This window comes from Piliocolobus tephrosceles, chromosome 6 (assembly GCF_002776525.5).
Source record: "Piliocolobus tephrosceles isolate RC106 chromosome 6, ASM277652v3, whole genome shotgun sequence".
Lineage (NCBI taxonomy): Eukaryota > Metazoa > Chordata > Mammalia > Primates > Cercopithecidae > Piliocolobus > Piliocolobus tephrosceles.
Window position 1 is genome coordinate 85,010,874 of NC_045439.1, and position 8,344 is coordinate 85,019,217.

The following is an 8,344-nucleotide window of genomic DNA, read 5'->3' on the forward strand; positions in this document are numbered from 1 at the left end:
GTTGCTCTCTTAGTGCTCCTTTCCTTCCCTACCTGTTCTTCCCTTGCAGTGGTGTATTAGCCTTGGACATTAAAACATTTGCTTTGTAAATTTGGAGGCATTCTGATTAAACAGCTGAGTAAAACAAATCCTGCTTGTGTTAGAAGCACCATAATACTAGAACCAGCTGCTGGATAAAGAGGTTCTAGATCTGGGTCACTTCCAGTATAGCCAGTCCAGACTGCAGTGTCAGGGAAATCAGATTAATATTAGCTTGAAATTCAGATGTCTGGCCAGGCGTGGTGGCTCATGCTTGTAATCCCAGCACTTTGGGAGGCCCAAGCAGGCGGATCATGAGGTCAGGATATTGAGACCATCCTGGCTAACACGGTGAAATCCCGTCTCTAGTAAAAATACAAAATATTAGCTGGGCGTGGTGGCAGGTGCCTGTAGTCCCAGCTACTGGGGAGGCTGAGGCAGGAGAATGGCATGAACCTGGGAGGCGGAGCTTGCACGGAGCCAACATCGCACCACTGCACTCCAGCCTGGGTGACAGAGCAAGACTCCGTCTCAAGAAAAAAAAAAAAAAAAAAAAAATTCAGATATCTTCTCTCCTAGAGCCATGGAAGGGATTGTTATTAAAATCAGTTTTGGTGAAGTTCTAATACTAATGAGACCTTTTATAAAACCCCCCTGCCCAGTTTTTAAGAAGTAGAAATGTGAAATAAACTAAACTGGCACGTATGTTTAATGTATAGTTGGTAGGCTGTGGTTCTTAGGTTTGGTCCCACTGTGGGCCAGCGCTTTCCTCCTCACTGCAAAATGAGTAAAAATGGTCTCTGTTCCTCATGTCATGGGAGGAGCAGAGGAAGGAACATAGGTTCACAGTTATCTATGAGGGTGAGATAAATGCTGTGATGGTCTTCATGTTACAAAAATTTATGGAACACCTACTGTATAACAAACATGCCAGGCACTGAAGGTAAAGCAGTGAACAGGAGAGACAGTGAATATTGGAACCTGGAGACACTGGAGGTAGGGATAAAACTTAGGAACAGTGTAGTTATAACTTAATGGGGATTTTGAATTAGGGTAGTAGCCATAGGAATGGAAAGGGATGAATTTTGAGAATCACATTATTGAGGTGTGTTGATAACTAATTTGATGAGGGGAAATGAGAACTCTGGGAAGGCCATCTTGAGATTTGAGTGGTGGTGCCATTCATACAGCAAAAGGAGGAGCTTGATGCAGAGTGGAGAAATTGCTGCATTTGATTCTGGATCTGTTAAATTTCAGGTATCAATGGGCAAGTTTCGCCAAGAGCTCTGAAAAGAGACTGAGACTAGAGAAAAGAATTTAAGATTTGAAACAGCAAAAATTAAGACTTAAAGGAGGCTGTTTGGAGGCAGATGTGAACTAGGTTGAAGACTGAAATTGTGGGAGCAGGTACATTTAGAGTGAAAGAAGAGAGCAACGTTAATAAGGTATAACTTACATGCAGCCAAGTATGCAATTTCTTTTTTTTTTTTTGAGACGGAGTCTCGCTCTGTCGCCCAGGCTGGAGTGCAGTGGCGCGATCTTGGCTCACTACAAGCTCCGCCTCCCAGGTTCACGCCATTTTCCTGCCTCAGCCTCCCAAGTAGCTAGGACTACAGGCACCAGCCACCACGCCCAGCTAATTTTTTGTATTTTTACTAGAGACAGGGTTTCACCATCTTAGCCAGGATGGTCTCGATCTCCTGACCTCGTGATCCGCCCGCCTCAGCCTCCCAAAATGCTGGGATTACAGGCGTGAGCCACCGCACCTGGTGTAAATCTTAAAGTATGTAGCTTGAGATTTTACATGTGTATACCTGTGAAATGCTGAATGGAGGACGCTTAAGAGCCATTTTTATGAGGATTAAATGACACTAAGTGAAGCTAGTAAGCAAATACCGATGCTCAACAATTTTTTTTTTTTTTTAAGACAGTGTCACTCTGTTGCCCAGATTGGAGTGCAGTGGCACAATTTCGGCTCACTAAAACGTCCCCCTCCTGGGTTCAAGCGATTCTTGTGCCTCAGCCTCCCAAGTAGCTGCGATTACAGGCATGCACCACCATGCACTGCTAATTTTTGTAATTTTAGTAGAGATGGGATTTCGCCATGTTGGCCAGGCTGGTCTCGAACTCCTGACCTCAGGTGATCCACTTGCCTCGGCCTCCCAAAGCGTTGGGATTACAGGTGTGAGCCATCGCACCTGGCCAGACGCTCAAGAAATTTTAATTTATTGGCCATGTTTTTGTGGGCAGTTGAGGCCAAATTGCAGGAGGTGAAGGAGTGATCTTAGGCAATGAGGGTGATTTGAAAGATGGTGAGGGTTGAGGCATTGGCCTTTCTTTTACAAGCAGAAGATTTAGTATGTAGCTGGATAGAACTAGTAGATGGAAAGTGTTCTTGTTGCCTTTGCCTTTTTTAAAAATGTGTTTTTGGCCGGGCGCGGTGGCTCAAGCCTGTAATCCCAGCACTTTGGGAGGCTGAGACGGGCGGATCACGAGGTCAGGAGATCCAGACCATCCTGGCTAACACGGTGAAACCCCGTCTCTAATAAAAAATACAAAAAACTAGCCGGGCGAGGTGGCGGGCGCCTGTAGTCCCAGCTACTCGGGAGGCTGAGACGGGAGAATGGCGGGAACCCGGGAGGCGGAGCTTGCGGTGAGCTGAGATCCGGCCACTGCACTCCAGCCTGGGCAACAGAGCAAGACTCTGTCTCAAAAAAAAAAAAAAAAAAAAAATGTGTTTTTGTTTTGTTTTAAGATGGTCTTGCTCTGACACAGGCTGGAGTGCAGTGATGCGATCATGGCTTAATGTAGCCTCGACTTCCTGGGCTCCAACAAGCCTTCCATCTTAGCCTCCAGAGTAGCTGGGGACCACAGGCGTGCACCACCACACCCAGCTGATTTTTGTGGTTCTGATCTTATGTTGCCCAGGCTGGCGTCAAATTCCTGAGTACAAGCTCTCTGCCTGCCTTGGCTTCCCATAGTGCTAGGATTACAGGTGTGAGCCACCACAGCCAGCCTCCTTTGTATCTTAGGTAAGGTTGTGATTTCAACATTTTGTTTTACCTGATTCACTCATCTATACCCTTAGAAGGAAACAGGTACTCTGGTAAGGTTTTTTTTTTCTTTTTTGAGACGGAGTCTTGCTCTGGTGCCCAGGCTGGAGTGCAGTGGCACAATCTTGGCTCACTGCAACCTCTGCCTCCCAGGTTCAAGCGATTCTCCTGCCTCAGCCTCCCGAGTAGCTGGGATTACAGGCATGTGCCACCACGCCTGGCTAATTTATTATAGCTTTGGTAGAGACGGGGTTTCACCATGTTGGCTGGATTGGTCTTGAACTCCTAGCCTCAAGTGATACGCCCACCTCACCCTCCAAAGTGCTGGGATTACAAGCGTGAGCTACTGTGCCTGACCTGCTCTAGGAATTTTTACTTTTTTTTTTTTTTGAGACGGAGTCTCGCTCTGTCGCCCAGGCTGGAGTACGGTGGTGCGATATCAGCTCACTACAACCTCCACCTCCTGGGCTCAAGCAGTCCTCCTATCTCAGCCTCTGAGGAGCTGGTACTACAGATGCATGCTACCACGCCCAGCTAATTTTTATTTTTTTGTAAACCATGTTGCCCAGGCTGGTATGGATTTTTTTTTGTTTGGTTGGTTTTTTGTTTTTGTTTTTTTTTTTTTTTGAGACAGAGTTTTGCTCTGTTGCCCAGGCTAGAGTGCAGTGGCGCGATCTCGGCTCACTGTAAGCACCACCTCCCGGGTTCACACCATTCTCCTGCCTCAGCCTCCCGAGTAGCTGGGACTACAGGTGCCTGCCACCTGGTATATTTTTAAATGGTTGAAAAATCAATGAAAAGTATTTTGGCCAGGCGCAGTGGCTCACGCCTGTAATCCCAGCACTTTGGGAGGCCCATGCGGGTGGATCATGACGTCAGGAGTTCGAGACCAGCCTGGCCAGTATGGTGAAACCCTGTCTCTACTAAAAATACAGAAATTAGCTGGGCATAGTGGCGTGCACCTGTAGTCACAGCTACTCGGGAGGCTGAGGCAGAAGAATCGTTTGAACCCGAGAGGTGGAGGTTGCAGTGAGCCGAGATCGTGCCACTGTACTCCAGGCTGGGCAACAGAGTGAGACTCTAATTCAAAAAAAAATTTTTTTTTCATAATATATGAAACCTGTATGAAATTCAGAATATGGGCCGGGCACGGTGGCTCACACCTGTAATCCCAGCACTCTGGAAGGCTGAGGTGGGTAGATCACGAGGTCAGGAGAACGAGACCATCCTGGCTAACTTGGTGAAACCCCGTCTCTACTAAAAATACAAAAAATTAGCCGGGCGTGGTGGCAGGTGCCTGTGGTCCCAGCTACTTGGGAGGCTGAGGCAGGAGAATGGTGTGAACCTGGAAGGTGGAGGTTGCAGTGAGCCAAGATGGTGCCACTGCACTCCAGCCTGGGCAACAGGGCAAGACTCTGTCTCAAAAAAAAAAAAAAAAAAAAAAAAATTCAGAATATGATGTCCATAAATAAGGTTTTATTGGAACACAGTCACACTCCCTATTCATTTACATATTATCTGTGGCTTCTTTTTTTTGCTTTTTAGTAAATTATGGTAAGATCATACATAAAATTTGCCATCTTGATGAATTTTTAGTTTATAGTTCAGTGGCATTAGATACATTCACATTGTGCCTTATGCATGGCTGCTTTTGCATTAAAATGACATAGTGTAGTTGGACCAGTGAGTACTTACTATTTGCCTGTTTACAGAAAAGTTTGCCCACCCTTAATCTAAAATAATAGAAATAATTTTCACAAAAAGCAAACTTAAAAAAATCACAAGGCATGTTACTGGGAGGCAAAAGTGTCTAGATAAATTCAATCTACTGGTGAGTTTGTCTCATCAGACTTTCTTCACACACATATCCATCAGGCAAATTGAATCAACTCCTTTGCTGTGCTGGAGAAAGTAGGTACATCTTGGCCAGGCACGGTGGCTCATGCCTGTAATCCCAGCACTTTTGGAGGCTGAGGCAAGTGGATCACCTGAGGTCCGAGGTTTGAGACCAGCCGGCCAACACGGTGAAACGCCATCTCTACTAAAAATACAAAAAATTAGCTGGGTGTGGTGGTGAGCACCTGTAATCCCAGCTACTTGGGAGGCTAAGGCAGGAGAATCGCTTGAACCTGGGAGGCAGAGGTTGCAGGGAGCTGAGATCATGCCATTGCACTCCAGCCTGGGTAATGAGTGAAACTCCATCTCAAAAAAAAAAAAAGGTAGATACATCTAGTAGGTGGATCGTAGCTCTACCTAAAGAAGCAGATGGGCCAGGTGCAGTGGCTCACACCTGTAATCCCAGCACTTTGGGAGGCTGCAGCGGGTGCATCATGAGGTCAGGAGTTCAAGACCAGCCTGCCCAACATGGTGAAACCCCATCTCTACAAAAATACAAAATTAGCTGGGCGTGGTGATGCACGCCTGTAGTCCCAGCCACTTGGGAGGCTGAGGCAGGAGAACTGTTTGAACCTGGGAGGCAGAGGTTGCAGTGAGCCAAGATTGTGTGACTGCACTCTAGCCTGGCGACAGAGCGAGACTCTGTCTCAAACAAACAAAGAAGTAGATGGTAAATATGAGGATCCTTCCACAGCTTGACTTGGATGGACAGGGCTTCTACCCTAACAGGATGGGGTCTCTAGTCTTTTTCTTTCCTACACTTTGTTTTAGTAAATTGCAAAGCAATTAATAGTTTGTCACATTTGTTTATATGTTATATATCTACAGATGTTACTTCACCCCTGAATACTTCAGCAAAAATCTGAGAAAAAGGACTTTTGCCTCCGTCATAAACACAATTCCGTTCTATTCTAAGAAGTTTAGCATCAGGCTGGGCACAGTGGGTCACGCCTATAACCCCAGCACTTTGGGAGGCCGAGGCGGGTGGATCATTTGAGGTTGGGAGTTCGAGACCAGGCTGACCAACATGGAGACACCCCGTCTCTACCAAAACTACAAAAATTAGCTGGGCGTGTGGCTCATGCCTGTAATCCCAGCTACTCGGGAGGCTGACGCAGGAGAATTGCTTGAACCCAGAAGGCGGAGGTTGCAGTGAGCCAAGATTGTGCGATTGCACTCCAGCCTGGGCAGCGAGTGAAACTCCATCTCAAAAAAAAAAAAAAATAAGTTTAGCTTCAAATACATACAGTCCTCATTTCTGAAGAGTCCAGGCCAGTTGTAGAATGTCCTGTAATCTGCCTGTGTCTGTTTCCTAATTATTCAAATGCAGCTAAACATTTTTGGCAAAAATACTATGTGAAATTCCAATTGTATCCCCTCAGAAGGGACATGACATCAGTTTGTCCCCATGTCTTTTTATTACATACACCTACCAGCTGATGGAAGGCAGCATAATGTAGCAGTAAGATGAGAAAATGGGGTTTGGATTCAGACTTGTGTTCAAATCCTAGTCTACTGTATAACAGCCATATGACTGTATAAGTTGCCCACCTTTCCTGTCCTTTGGTTTCCTTATCTAAAAATGGGAGCCACCTCACAGGGATATAACAAGAATGAAAGGGAGCAGATTATGTCCTATTTGTTATAATCATTTTTTTGGTCGTGCTTGGGAAAATGGCTTAGGCCTAGTCATTCTCTCCTAAGCTTTGTTAACTATCACTTCAATTTTTCCTGGCTATTTGTTTAATTGGATGCTAGAGAGCTTGTCCTTAGCAGCACAGTCTATTAGTCTATAGTCACATTTTGCAGTAGTATTGTTTAGTTTGCCATTTTCCTGCATTGGAGAAGTTTAGTTGAACGCCGAGTGAGATGACTGTGCTGGGCTTGGCCTTTGTCTTAAACGGGTTTAGTGTTTAGTGTTTAGTAGGTGTTTAGTGTGTTGCTGTAAAGGGATACCTGAGGCTAGGTAATTTATAAAGGGGCCAGGCACAGTAGCTCATGCCTGTAATCCCAGTGCCTTGGGAGGCCAAGGCAGGAGGATTACTTGAGGCCAGGAGTTTGAGACCAGGTTGGGCCACATAGTGAGATCTCCATCTCTAAAAAAAAAAATTTAAAAACTAACCAGGTACAGTGGTATGTACCTATAGTCCCAGCTACTCAGAAAGGTGAGATGGGATGATTGCTTGGGCCCAGGAGTTCAGGGATTCAGTAAACTATGATCACAGCACTGCACTCCAGCTTGGGCAACAGGGCAAGACCCTATCTCTTAACAAAAAAAGTTTATTAGGCCGGGCATGGTGTCTCATGCCTGTAATCCCAACACTTTGGGAGGCTGAGGTGGGCGGATCACCTGAGGTCAGGAGTTCGAGACCAGCCTGACCAACATGGAGAAACCCGATTTCTACTAAAAATGCAAAATTACCCAGGCGTGATGGTGCATGCCTGTAATCCCAGCTACTCGGGAGGCTGAGCCAGGAGAATCGCCTGAACCGAGGAAGTGGAGGTTGGGGTGAGCCGAGATCCTGCCATTGCACTCCAGCCTGGGCAACAGGAGTGAAACTTGGTCTTAAAAAAAAAAAAAAAAAAGTTTATTAACTCACAGTTCTTTTGGTTATACAAGAAGCATGGAACTGGCAGGAACTGGCATCTACTTAGTTTCTGGTGAGGGCGTCAGGCTGCTTCCACTCATGGCTGAAGGCAGAGGGGAGCAGACTTGAGCAGAAATCACTTGGTGAGAGAGGAAGCAAGAGGAAGGGGAGATACCAGTCTCTTTAATATCCACCTCTCTTGAGATGATGGAGCCACCTTTTCCTGGCCAGTTTATCCTGACCTATTCTGAATCCACCAAGGCCCTGAATCTCAGCTCCATCTCCTCCTCTGCTGTACCCCACAAAGTGTTCATTCCTTTCTGAAGAACAGGCTGAGACCTTTCTGAGACCTGCTCTTTCTGGAGCCTCTGATGTTCCCTGTATGGGTCTCCACATGCCTCCTTCCTGGCTCTTTTCCCTATTGAGGAATCAGCTTCAATGTCACCTCCAAGTATGATCTTCACTGATGACACAGCTCAGCACAGACCTGCCTGCTTCTCATCTATCTCAAGTAATTAACCAACCTACACCACGTGGCTGAATTCCCTCTCTCTGCGTGTGTGTGTGTCTGTGTGTGTGTGTGTGTGTGTGTGTGTGGTCATACCATCTTAAGTGACATTAATACCTAGTTATATATCTATACAGATAATATATACACACAAATATGTATCTAATAAGACTATCCCTATAACTAGTAAATTGTGCTATGTTTTTGTTTTTTGTCTCCTCAGCTAAATCCACACTTCAAGAAAGGATAGCTTTTGTTTGTTTGTTTGTTTGTTTGTTTTG